At 42.8% G+C, this 14,324-nt stretch overlaps 1 protein-coding gene across 2 annotated transcripts in view; it reads left to right on the plus strand.

Annotated features, from left to right (window-relative positions):
• The first annotated feature begins 11,665 nt into the window (after positions 1-11,665).
• The window catches only part of Oxr1 (oxidation resistance 1), a 415,574-nt gene continuing 412,915 nt past the window's right edge, over positions 11,666-14,324 (plus strand). The window contains exon 1 of one of the 2 annotated variants that reach the window (XM_031359077.1): positions 11,666-11,865. The gene's annotated coding sequence lies outside the window, so the exon portion shown is untranslated. The remainder of the gene's footprint in view (positions 11,866-14,324) is intronic. The other variant, XM_031359079.1, reaches the window with a different exon arrangement.

Genomic DNA, 14,324 nt, shown 5'->3' on the forward strand with positions numbered 1-14,324 from the left:
ATAGATAGATAGATAGATAGATAGATAGATAGATATAAACTTGGGGACTGGGATATAGATTGTAGGACCAGAGGGGCATGATAGGTGGCCTGGTTAGAGAGTTGGGTCTAAACCTTGGAAGTCTCATCCTGAAATCAGTAGGAGTAGGATCAGTCACTGGCTCCCCAGGCTCACGTGTCCCAGTGCATGTAGCCCTGCACCCTCACTTTGCTTCCCCTCTCTTAACCTGACAGCCAGGTCAAACTTCCTAACCCTTTATAAAATCATGTCTGACAGCACAAGGACTTCCTCCTTATGAAAATGAGGCATCCCCAGCATCCTAAAACTCCTACCACCCCTCAGATGTTTAGGTAGCCTTTGTTCCCCTATTAAATGAGTTGTCTCACTGAAACTGTCTTCCAATAGTTCGAGGTCTCTTCTGCTTTAGACTATTGCTGCCTCCCTTCTCTTCTCAGGACCTGCAGGTTGCTCTCATAGGCACCTCACGGTGCTTTGGGCAGGGAGGCAGATCTACAAGAGCAATAGATATATAAACACACACATATGAGAGAAACAAAACAAAAACGTACATCTGAAACTTCTAAGTAAGGCTCATAAAGTATTTTTCTTATATTTTAGGATATATTCAATGATTTAAGATTATATATTTATATTCATTTTTCTGTCATAGTTTCTACAATTTTGTCAGAATGTTAACTGTATCTCTTCCTACAATCCCCTAGCAACTAAGTTCCAATGTGTGCCTGAGACAAAACAAGACTATGGGGTTGTCATTTTCACTTCCCTGCTCTAAGAAGGGAAATGCAAATTGGAACCAACAGCAAAGTCCTCTGATCCCGAAACTGTGAAGTTGGAGGAGAGAGCTCATAACAATAGGCATTACACCACATTTGTGCAGTGTGTGATGTTAGTGTGTATTGTGAGATCATGAAGATAGAAAATTATAAAATCAATGTCTGCTCCAAACTGATAACAAAGAGGTGTAGTAATGCAGTGTGAGAAATCTTCTGTATTTCACTGCAACCCTCCAATTTAGAGAAGTGTGGAAACGTGCATATTCTCTTTTTATACTTACACACTTCTCTTACTTTAGGTGATTTCCTTTGTCCTCTCTCAGAGATTGAATAGGAATCATCAGGCTGACCAGTCAAGCCCACGCAGACTAGACAGCAACAGACAAGACGAGTTCACACAGAGCCTGCAGGTTTTCTTAAAGCAGATGCATTTCCAAAGAAGAAACAATTATTCCGAGTTCCACAAACTGACAACTATGGACATGAAAAAAGAAACTGAGGAAGTTGTGTTGTGACTTTATTTCATTGTCTCTTAAACTGGGTGGCATTTCTTGAGAGACATTTAATAGGCAAAATATTTTGTTGAAATGTTCAAATGTACAATTTGTGAGGTTTCTATTCTCCAAAACACAATAGAAGTGAATTTAGTTAAGTTTTCTGTATATATAGGTACTGAATCATCTCTTTTCCTCTACCTGACAAGGACTTTTCAGCACATCTACCTGACATTTCAAATTTCTAATTTGTTTTGTGAGAAAAACAACAACAAAAAAAAAATCTTCTAACATACTGACTGAGTGAACCGTGTAGGAAGGGAGAAATCTGTCTGCTTTCACTCAGAGGAACGAACTGAGGATGCTGATTTAGGGCATATGATGGGAGAGAGCAGAAATAGAAGAAAAGGAAGTCAGAAAATGAGGAAACCATTTAAAGAAATGACAATAAAGTCAGAGCCGCCGATTCATCCTTGACATTTACACATTTCCCTGTCTTGCTGCGTATCTGTCCATATGGGTGGCTTATCTTCCCAGCCGGGTGGCAACTTCCTTTCAACTCCAACACCTAGCTGAAAGCTCAATTCTGTAACAAGTGACAAAAGTTCCATGGCTGTCTATACGTCATAAAGGACAAAATCGATATTTGAACAAAGAAAAGTAGGAAGATAAATATTTCTGGTTTTGTGAAAGATTTAGCTAAAACGAGGAACATCCAACCAGGAATGTGAAGCAAGGCCATGACTTTGAGGGTGGGGAGGATGATGAAGATGATTATTGAATCAAGCCAAGAGACAGAGGAGATTCACAAGTTCTTGGGTCAACCTTGTTTATTGACTCTTCATGTCTTTCATTGTCTATCTAAAAGAATTAAAAAAAAAAAACCCTACAAACCTTCTTCAGTAGAAATATAGAATTAGAAAATGGAAAATAACATCAAGATCAGCCAAAGAAGACTGGATGAGACTGTGGTCCTGGGCTGCTTTCAGTCTGGGTCATAGACACTTTTTTTTGGCAGTGGGCACCAGTCAATTCAGAGATGAATGAGAGCTAAAATTGCTGAGAACAGATTTTGTGCTTAGCCTTGAGTGGGATAACTTTATTGAGCCTCCACTTTCCACCAAGGCTCAAGGAACATTGTAACAAAAGGAGATGAAAAGAATTCAGGAACTGGAGGGAGGGTGGGGAAGGAGAAAGGGAGAGAGAGAGAGAGAGAGAGAGAGAGAGAGAGAGAGAGAGAGAGAGAGGTGGTTTAATTATTAAGGTAAAGAAAATTTCTTTGCTTACCTGTCATTTACCAAGACAAAACCATAGCATAGCATATTTTTCTATTAATACCTCTTTTTACAAACTGAGGTCTGAAATGTCTTAGAGTTGCTTTATTTTCTTATCTTTAAAATTCTCCTGACTCATCTTTTAGGCATGCTTTGTTTTGACGTTTCTTTAACTGCTCGATGCTAAGTGGTAAAAGCAAACAACAAACACATCATAATTGCCCTATTATGACCAATATCTTCCCAGCAGGTCTCAAAGTAAGCAATTAGCCTGTCCTTTTTCATAAATGTAAGTCCTTTTAAGCACCGATCATGGGGATTAAAGAAATGTAGAGTGTTCATTACTTATTCCGGCCCATACTTCATCTTCCAAGTGACTGCAAATCCAATCTCATTTTAGGGGAACTCAAAACTCTGCTGCATTCTAATGCTTTGCAGTAAAAGCATAACATCTACCTAGAGAAGATGCCTTTAAAAGCTTCACATTCTCTACCTAAGGGTGAAGGAATCACTCCCAGAACACTTGATTATTCTAGGTGCCAGGTTTGTTCTGGGATGATGGGGAAGATAGTGGTAATATTGATTCTCACAGAGCATAGATGAGGAAGAATGACGAAAAATAATTTTTTAAAAACAGATTTTCTTTTCCATTTATCCCCAGCACAGAATATCTTACCTGGATAACTAGTACATAATTTTCCATTAAAGGTCCTATTACCACAATTTAGTCAGTGTAGGTGTCTATACTGAAAACCTGAGTTGGTGACAGAGACCAGGAGCTCTGAACTCTATACTATGCTACCTGGAATGAACTGATCTTGCGTTGAGATAAAATAATAAATCCTATGCACCTCTAACAAGGAAAGAGGCAATCAGACAATGCTGGCCCTCTCTGTGATATAATAAAAGACCCATCTGGTAAATGAGGAGTTCACATTGGGTGTCAGTGGTTCTGATGAGTTATGCAGTAACGATGTCAGATGTATAAGTGGACAGAGTAATCTCTCATTTCAGACTTTGAGAATCCCACCTTTGCCCAGGATCCTCACAGCTCGTATGTAAATTGAACATGTGAGTTCTGTACAGGATGTGAATGTGACCACCAGCTTGTACCAATCAAGTATTTGGAAGTAACTCCCTTTGTGATTGCCCTGTGGATTATTTGTTTGTTTGTTTGTTTGTTCATTTATTTATTTATTTTGCTGTATTTCTAGATAGGCTAGTAGCTAGACGATTGGAGGAGTTGATTTTGTTAGCAGGAGTGGTTTTTGCTATATTCTCTTTCCTGCCTTGACACAGCATTGATGAGCTGCGAGCTAATACCAGTTGCCCAGTTTGCCCATTCCAAGTCTTCCCCAAGAGAGTGGGAATTCATCACTCACACAGAGTGTGAAGAGTCACAGAGGGGGTTCTCGGACAGATTCAACATGTGGTTTCTATGTGTGATCTGCCAGTAACACCACAGGGTCAGAAGTATAGTGCAATAATCCTCAGACAGGTCTGGGACCCCCTTTTCTGGACAGCTAGGCATGCTGGTAACTAACCATAGGCATCCTATGGAAAATTCCAGGAAGCACAATCCACTACCTGTTTGTACTGCAAAACCCATCTCTGGGAGTCACCGGGCTCCAGAGATCTTTTGTTAGCATTCACTTGTGGTCTGTGGTTACCACAACTTAATTCAGGTTAGAGGTGAAGCAGAAGCTTAAGCTGATGTTTGAGTTTTCCAGTTATGAGGACATTATAATCTTTGACCCACTTTGAAGATCTCCACAATTCACAGCCTTCTGGTGATGAAACTTAGCTCTATCACTTGTTACACTGATTACATACACATTCATTCTAGTGGATGAGAGGCTGCCTGCAGTCCTCTACAGTTACAATTAACCATTGTTCTGAAATCCTAGAAACTGGTCCCCTCACGCTCTCTTATGGAGCCTAGATCACTTTCATATAGAATTTCCTTTAGTTACATTGAGTAAATGCAGGTTACACTATAGAAACCTTTAGTAATGGCCATTGCTGACCATTATTTATTATCTTTCAGGTCATCCAATGGGCCAAATATCCTTTTTTTAATCACTCGAAACTACTTTTGGCATCCTAAAGCATGAGCCACAGTATAGAATCAGATATAAGAAAAACATTCGATTATCTCACAGAGAACAAATTATCCACATGGTTAAAACTCTGAAGATTAGCCAGCAATCTATCCTGTGCTTCCAAGAACAACTGCAGAATAACCTCAGCAGATGGTCAACAAAGGATGCTTACCACTGCGACAGGCCTTATGGCAACTACCAAGTTGAGAATCACACTCTTGTATCTGGGATTGGGATATTGCTGGAACATGCTATCAGTGAGGATAAGGAAGAAATGGAATGCATACCTATATGCATCATACCAAGAAGTCTCAAATTCTTTGTGTTTCTCTCTACTTACTCCAATCTAAATATTCAGTGTTTCTTCTGATGGGCATAACCTAAATCAAACCTGAAACTTCAACTCTACTGATGTTTTGAAATGATGCTTTCTTCCCTTACCCTGGCTTCTTCTAGCCTCTAAAAACGTAGTCTGAACATATGCTGAGTTGGATCAGTGCCTGTCTGTATTGGTACTGCCTGGAATACAAGTGCTCACTGATGGGTACTTGTGTCTGTAGACTGAGATTAAGGACCATTCCCCTGAGTCATTTTTGCCTATCCAAACTTGATTAAATCTGCTAAAGATATGCTCCCCAAACTGACTCACATTTTAAAGAGAATTACTATACTGTACTTGTAATAATTCTATAAAATGTCTTTTGCTCCATGTTGAAAAAAGAACACCCAGAAAATAAGTCTAATTTTTAAAAGAAAATATAATATAATAAAGATCTTATGATCAAGATCTTTAACGGCATATGCACATGAAATGATTTTAAATTATGAAATATAATTGATAGAGACTTTGCCCCACTTTCTTAGGCTTTGCACCTAACAATGTTATTGAAATGTAAAGGAATGCATGTTTAAGTGCCATGACACCTAGCTTTAAAAGTACTATTTTAAAGGACTGGGGTACATGGTTAAGAAAGGTTTCTAAAAATTGTACTTCTACTTAATATGAATATTCAAGTGAGATCTTTAAAACGCATTGTTAAAACTTACTGTACATGTGAAATCATCCTTATCTTTGTTCATTCATACCTTTACTTTAGATAATATAATTTATTTCCATGCCTCTATCTTTGTGTGATATCTATCTATGGATTGATGATTTTATCAAAAATGGCGATCTCTTTGGTTGCAGTTGTTGCAGTTTTTATTCTCTCCTTGTCTTGTAATTTGGATACTTCTAGCTGCTCAGATCATGGTTTTGCCTAGAGATTCATCTTCTATAGTTTAGAATATATTTCAAATTAAATAACAAATAAAAAATGTATAATGTTAGCAAGAGTCCTCCTGTTTATCCTTCATCTATTTTGTGATGTGAACATCTCAAAAGGAAGTCAATAAAAAGTCACAGTGCTACTAACTGTGCTAACTGAAGATTTTATCATTGTGTTTCAGTGGTACCCTCTTTCTGATCTAGAAACTAAAACAAAGAACACACTGGAATCAGTCTTTGTGTCTCTTTGGTTGCCTTGAGATCTCTCAGTCTTTCATTTTTTTTTATTGATTATATTATTTATTTACATTTCCTTTTTATTGGATATTTTCTTTATTTATGTTTCAAATGTTTTCCCCTTTCCAGGTCTCCCAGTCTCTCTCTCTCTCTCTTCTTTCTTTCTTTGTTCCTTTTTTTTTCTTTTATGATAATGGGTTTTGTGTGGTGCTGGTCAAAGGAATTTTGTCAAAAGTCCCTTAACATAAAATCGTATGAATGTTTTTAGTTCTTGAATAAACTGGAGTTGTAGCATTTGGGAAAGAATTCTGCCAAAACAAGGTGCCCTTCTCACCTGCATGCTAACGGGATGTCATGAGAGGCATCCATGTGACATCATGATGATGTCATGATGTGATGTATCACATCACATCTTACTGTCTGTCAGCAGTCTCCACTAATGTGCTGCCCCCTTTTTGTTTGCCATACTCTGTACTGTTTGGAAGCAATTCATTAGCTTCTCTGAGATCTTTGAAAGCAAAACTGAGGTGACCGACTTAGTGTTTCCTTAATGGATGAGAACTAGGACCATAAAGGCTGTGAAGGAAGCCTGCATACAAGGTAGAAAAATTAAGCTGAAAAAGAGGTGCTGAGTAGACAGATTTGTCTTTCTGGTCCTGATGCTCACAGGGAAGTCCTCTCTTCTTGAGGTTTTATTTCATACTACATTGCACCAGATTAGGATGGATGCCTCTACATACAACTGAAAACATGGTAATTCACATACTGTTACATTGGATTGTGATTGTATACAACAAATGACATTCCACAGAGGGGTAGCTGATGTTAATGCAGCCTTAACTTCATTACATTCATTAACTTTAATTACATTCAAAAGCAATATGGAAACATTAAAGGATGAATCTCTCAGATGATGCTTGATTATTTGAAACTTGTCTCTCTGGCACTGGTTGTTATAGAAAAAAAGGCAAAACTGTAGCTCTATCAAGGCTTTTGCTGCTTGCTCAGTTCCTAAGTCATGTTTGTGTTAGACACACAAAAAGAGCAGCCTGATATTTGAAGTACATAATTATGCACATTCTTCTTCCCTGAGGAAAGGAACATCAGAGCTAAGTCTTTTAGGCAAGAAGCATCTTTGATTCACAAATACTGTGAGCATCCTTAATGTCGCATGACTTTTACCTACAGCAGTTTTAGGCTTAGCATGCTGGGGATGGGGGGGCGGTGAACATTTATATCTTTAGTGCATATCATGAATTGATCTGTTATGACACTTATGTATAAATAAGACACACTCAAAAATGCAAGAAGAACTGGGGCAAAAGTGACTCTGAGTCACTCTCTGTTAATGCTTCCCCTTTGACTTTCTCACAATAGAGAAATAATTATCAAGAAGATGAACTTTTAATAGCTCTTTAATGAAGCCATCCTGATATTTCCGCTTCTCTTAACTAATTTAAGAACATTTTTTTGCTCTTCCCTCTTAGTTCTGATTTTCTAAAGGCAATTTTAGTGTGAATGACATGCATCAGAGAGAAACCCAGCGTCTATGGGTCTAAAATGGGCTGGCCTTATGCAGCAGAAGCAGAACATGCATAGGGAGCTGTGTCAATATTCCGAGGTACAAGATCTATTTGACAGTGTGGCCTAGGCAACACTTTGGGAATTCAATCAGATGATTTGGTTAACAAAATCCAAATGGGGAAAGAAGAGCTATCCTAGACAAATTAGTGAAATAGGCAAAAATCTGTATTGTGTGGCATCGCCTCTCTAGACCTTCTCACCTTCTGCCACTCCCTGCAACCAAGTGAGGAAGTATTTACCCAGCATCCTCTTTGTTTACATCCAAGGGCTCATCTTTTTCTAGCACTCCACGAATGCCCCAGTAAGCATCTATTAAGCATCAAAGATCAAGGTCCACACAGGAATTTGTCATGGTGCCAACCCTCCAGTATCTTGCAGGTCAGCAGAGAAGACAGAACAACTGTGTTGATAAGTGAAATAGAAGAGAACCTAGGTAAGGGAAGAACAAAGAGCTGCAGAGAGGAGATAAAAACAGTGGACTGGACAGAAGCAGGAACCTGAGTGGGAAAGGAGACATGGTATGGCAGAGGCCAAGAGAGGGGTTCATTGAAGACCTTGTAGGAAATGAATGAAAATATTCTAGAGAGTGATTTTGCTTTTGTCTTCATTCATAGATTTCGCTGTGCAGACCAGGAAGATTTCAAAGCCTTAACTCTTGTGCCTCAGCCTCTTCAGTGCAAGGATTGTAGGTGAGCACCTCCATGTAGAGCTGGAGAGTTTTGTAAAACTACAAAATGCTATTTAAATGAAATAATCCTAGCACTGTAGTTATTTACTTCTAAAAAAAAGATTAAAGGGTATAAATATGAGCCCCGTGTGCCCTCGTAATTTTATGGAAGTCAAGAAAAGAAGAAAAAAAATCACATGGGAATGTAGCTTGGTTTGTAGAAGGCTTGCTATATAAGACTCTGTAGTGGCTATTCCTGGTTGTCAACTTGACTGTATCTGGAATGAACTACAATCCAGAATTGGAAGGCTCCCCTGTGATCCTAATCTAGAGGCTGAGAGATACAGTTTCTGACCTGGATCTCGGCATGGAGACCTTGAGGCATAGTGGCTATGAATCCCAGAAGATCTCCAACTTCAAGGTCATCTGGGATTAAAGATGTGTGCCTTGTATTTAATCTAGGCCACACCTTTTGCTGGAGACCTACATAAGGACATTGGAAGAAGAAAGGCTCTCTCTCTCTTCTTCGCCTGCTTGCCTAGTGGGACTGAGCAACTTCTAGATCCTTGGACTTCCATTCACAGCTGCTGCTGACCATTGTTGGGAGTTGGACTATAGGCTATAAGTCATCAGCAAATTCCTTTACCATATAGACTACCCATAAGTTCTGTGACTCTAGAGAAACCTGACTAATACATACTCTGTCTCAAAAAAAGTTAATAATTCTAACAAATCTTCAGAAGAAATAAGACAGCAGCTGTTGGAGTATCCTCTCCCATCCCGTAGGGGGGCAGGAGGAAAGTGCCTACTTTTTACCACCACACAGTCTACAACATGATCAAGTATATTGAACCACCAAAAAAAAAAAAAAATAATAGTAAGCTTTAGTAATAGAGAACCTGTCCTTTTCCTACAGAGACAGACTGGACTGGAGGCCCCAGCTGCTGACATGGCTCATTAGACAACTTTAATGAGTGACTCCACTTTGGAAGCAACCCAGGCCTGAAATAAAGATGAAAAGGCTACAAAGAGGGGACTAACTGTTGCCTTTAGGCAGGCAAATCAAAGTATCCTCACCATATCAGGCAGGAGATCCTACCTCTGTGCCTGCCTTATGTGAACCAATGAATAATTTTCTCAATTTATTTATGCTGGTGACCACTGAGTTGCTTTTACTTGGCATTGAAAGTCTTGAATGTAGTGCATTTTGAACATACATTTTATGTAGGAACTGAAAAAGATTTTAAACTGAAGGCATGCCCCACCTTGTCCCTACAGAGAGTGTGCATGCAGTGCCATAAAAATGTCAAGGTCGCACCACCTCAAGAGTGACTGGTAGGAAGTAGGAGCATGTGAGGACCCCCAATGTGCACAGCACTCATCTCTCATCCCATGTTACTTAGGACAGGAAAGGATGGATAAGTTTCACAGAGAGCTTCAGAGGAAACAAAGTTAAACAGAAAACTAAATTGCGATTGGGAATTGAAGGGTCTGATTTAGGAGCATGTCTTGAGCAGAGACATACACTGTTATAGTACTCTTAAAAAGGACACACGCGTGACTTTGTTTTCAGAGAGCCAAGCTTTACTAAGTTTCGATAACGGCCAATGAATATATTTTTCTTGAACCTGTACTGTGAGCTCTTGGTGGAGCTCAGTTCTAGTCCATGTATGACCTCTAAAGATGTAAATGAATTGGGATAAAACAGTCATTTTCAAGAGAATGCAAAATCTAGGCTCTGAATTTCCTTCTTACAAGTAGAGATAGCTGCGCTGAAAACTCCTCCTAGGTTTTTTTTTTTTTTTTTTTTTTGATCCTTACTCCAAGTGCAGCTATTGATTTCAGGAAATAATAGGTTATATTTAAACTTGGGTAATTTCTCTTCCAGAAGATTCTGGGTTCAACTAGGTATTATTTCAGGCAACAGTTGTCTCCAGGCTTCAAGTCCTCTCCTGTCAAATAAAAGCAATGAATTCCTAAGTGATGAATCTAATTTGGTGACTTCCAGAGAAAAAGCTAAAACTATAACTTGACTCAGGAAATATCTGAACATTTCATTCTTATAATTGAAAATTTTTATTGATTTTTTTTAGCGTACAAAATAATGAGTTTCATTATGAAATGCATGTATATCACTGGGCTTTACTCAAATTCATCTCTTTTCCTACTGGTCCCCTTTTCAGCATAAATATCCCCTCCTCCCTCTTCCTCTTGGCTTTCGTTTTACATTTCACTTTCAAAGACAGAAGAGGTAACACTAATTGTCAGCAACTGAGGTGGGGTATCCTGGAAATTAATAGTGAGAACCAGCTCACTACCAGGTTTTGAGAGGCCCTTGGGCTGATTTGCTGGTCGGATTGATGCTTAGAAAACCTGGGGCTCATCCTGGCAAAAGAACTGACTTCCTTCAAGAAAGGGCCGGGTTCCAGTCTACCCAGCAGTACTTTGGCCCCCACCCCTACTCCTTTCTCATAATTTCCCTGGCAGAGTTGGAAAGGTGGGGGAGCGGTGGAAGTAGAAGGCAGAAGGCAAGGAAAGTAAATTACAGTTCAGGCAACAGGAACAGTGCCTCCAAGGTCAGGCTGAGTGTCAACTAATTATGTAAAATCCTGCGGAAATAGAAGTCGAGGAGAAGCCCAGCCTACTCTTGTATTTAAGGAGATCTTTCCAGAGCCACTTTCAACCCGCAGCCCCATGCCCTCCTTTGGCCAGATCTTTGTATTTTGGCCGCCTCCCCTCATTTCTCGTTCCAATTCCACCATAATAAACCTGAAAACTTTTTCCTTCCTCTTGGTAAGTCAGTAGCAGAGGAGCTTTCCCACAATTTCAGACCAGATTTTTTTTTTTTTTCTTAATGTCTCTGTCTAAGGCCCCGAAGCCAGGGCTGCTGGGCAGCACCGGGGACAGGAGGCGGGGAGGGGTGCCATACCCGACAGCCTGGAGTTGGGACTCTGCTTTGGTTACCCTGGCAGGTGTCTGTTCTTGGGGCACGGTTTCCCAAGGCAGGGGTCCGGCAGGACGCCAGTTCCCAGAGCCCGAGAGTTCGCTGCGGGGACGCGCGAAGAGGGGGTGCGCTGGCAGCGGGTGGCTTCCTTCCGCAGGAGCTATTTTTAGCAGCGCTTCGCCCCCCTTTTCCCGGGGCCGCCGGCGTGGTCGCCTCCAGCTCGTGGCCGCCGCTCTGCAGCTCGGCGCCGCCTCCCCCGCCGTGGATGGCTCTTGGTAGCTTCCACGCGGGCAGGTCCGGAAACTGAGCATGTCTGCAAGCGCTCGGCGGCCCCGGCGGCGGCGACGGCGGCGGGGGCAGAGCTGGGCTGCGTCAGGCTGAGCGCATTCCGCGCGCGGCCGCGGGAGCGCAGTGCCAGCGCCGCCCGGCCCCACCGAGAGGGGCGCACTCGCCGCTGCGGGGCTCGCACCGCTCGCCGCAGCCCCCTCCCGCCGACCCGCAAGTAAGTTTGTGCGGCTGCTGGGCGCTGCTGGGCGCCGGGGCGAGGGCTGGGCGCCGGGGGAGCCGGGGATGGCGAGCGGCAAGAGCGCCTGGACAACCCGGAGAGCGGGCAGTCTTCTGCCTCTGGAGCCCCGCGCTTCTCCCAACAGCTGGGCAGGTAGACAGCTCCTGCTTACAAGGATGCTCCAGCAAAGGCAATGATGAGCAGCCCCGTGAGGGCAGGACTGGCTCAGGGGTCAGGTGTGGGACACTCTGGAAGGAAGAAGGACCCCGGGTGAGGGAGCGGACCCGGCAGGCCAGGAGCCGGCTAGTGCCCGATGGGAAAGGAAAGGTTTTGGGAGCAGGGACCTGCCTGGGAACAGCCAAAAAGGGAAAGTGGGTGTCCCTGGGACTGAGAGAGGGTTAGAGAGCAAAATAGAAGGGCGGTGTGTCCTGAACCAGGAGGACAGAAGGGAAGATAGATGGAAAGTGGGGCGTGAGAAAAGCGGATTTGTAGGAGAGCAAAGGACGCCAGTGGAAGGGTCAGTGGGCGCCTGATGGGCGGGTGAACTTGGTTAATTTGGGGAATCAGAACAAGCTTAGGTAAATATGATGGAGAGAGGCAGGTTTAATTCAAGCCTCCGGAGGGAGTGTGTGAGGCAACATGTTGTGAGAACCAGCGGGTGCAGAAAGTGGCCTGGAAGGGAGGGCTGGAAAGGTGATGAGGGATTTGGAGGAATGTGAGCAGGGAGTGGAGTAGGTTCTTGCCTAGGAAAGGAAGCAGGGGTGCTAGTGGGTCTGCAAACCTGTGTATAGGGTTGGAGGCTTCCGTGAGTCAAGTCCTATGGTCATGGTTTAGAGGCACTTCTCTGAGGTTCCTCTTCCATCTCCTACCTGGTTTGGAGGCTCCTAGAATCCTGGATAGAGAGGAAGCCATGGGGAAGGTAGTCGCTTAAGGGGAGCCACCAGTGCTACCCTTACCGGAATGTGTATCCGGGTTCCTTTTAAGCAATGTGGGACTAGATTTGTGCGTTACACAGAGGGGGAGTGGTGTGTGTTCTAGGCCAAGGGGATCCCTAGTCTCCTGTGGGGAGGGGGGTGATTTGTGTTTTGGGCTGGTAAGTAAGGTAGAAGTCTGCAGCATGCAACATGCACCAGGGAGTGTACATGCATGCGCTTTGCAGGTGCATGTTGCAGCCGGCCGGGGGTCCTCTCTGTTGCCCGCTGGGGTTCCTCTGTGCTGTGCAGTTGTGCAGTCCTTCTCCACAACTGGGAGATAAGGACTCTGGACCTGGTCTAGGACAGGATTAAGGGAAACATGCTTCCCCTTCCCGGAGTCTTGAGTCTCTTCTGCCTCCTTTGCTGCTTACAATCTTTCTGGCCCAGTGAAGTGCTTCCGCAGCGTAGCCTCCGTCTTGTTACCTTTTATTTGAAACCTGATGCTGCTGTCCTTCCCTGATTTCTGTGCTTAGAGGATGCAGGTCAGGCAGGGTTGTTCCCATCTCCTACTCAGGGAAGGAATCCGAGAAGTCCCTGATGTCACAGGGGCTCTGGAACCACGGGGCCTTCTTAGAGACATGATGATCATAATAACATCTGTGGATCCCATAAGCAGGTAGCTTCAAATGGACTGGGAAGGGGCAGTGAGTAGGGTGGGAACAGTGACCATTACTTACCTGTTTTTGAAGGGGGACCTCCTCTCAGTTCGAGACATGTAAATCAATCACTTACGAAGGGAAAGACTAGGTTCAATAATCATCCACAATTCTTTTGCAAAATAAAATTTCCATTTGACTAGCAAAGATTTTATCCACCAGCTATCTGAATCAAGAAGGATCTGCAGGTTCCAGGATGAGAAATGGCAATGAAGGGGTGGGTGTCACCACAACCACGTCTTCTCAAGCTTTGTCCGGCTGAGCCTGGTTTGTTGGTGGGCATGTTTTAAAGCTGCACTGTTAGAGTAGGAAATGAAGCTAAGGATAGGGCTGGAAACCTGGACCATCTGTGTGTGCATTGAGGACCGAGGAGGGTTCGACTTGCAGCCACAGAGTGCTACTTCAGAGGATGGGTCTCTATGTACCACGACCGGTATGCTTAGCACATCGAATTGAGGGCTGTGTGCACTGTGTGAGTGTGTGTGTGTGTGTGTGAGTGTGTGTGTGTGTGTTTGGTGTGTGGTGGGGTCAGTGTTTGGATGAAGAGAAGCCAGAACTTTATTGAGGAGTGGGGCATGGGCTTTGTCTTTTGTTTTTCTTTTCTTTTTCTTTTCTTCTCCACAGTCTTGCCTGACCTATGGAGTGAGTGACATAACAAAAAAAAGAGTACTTGTCTAGTGGCCAGGGGGTGCCCTTTTACCTCATTGGCTGGGCCAGATTGGGGGGGGTGTCAGAGTTTGAAAATATGTCTACTTTTCTAGAGATCTGGAAGGTGGGAAATTTGAATAATGAAGGTTTGGGTTTTTTTTTTTTTTTTTTTTTTTTT

The sequence above is a fragment of the Mastomys coucha genome, unplaced genomic scaffold (assembly GCF_008632895.1).
Source record: "Mastomys coucha isolate ucsf_1 unplaced genomic scaffold, UCSF_Mcou_1 pScaffold7, whole genome shotgun sequence".
Classification (NCBI taxonomy): domain Eukaryota; kingdom Metazoa; phylum Chordata; class Mammalia; order Rodentia; family Muridae; genus Mastomys; species Mastomys coucha.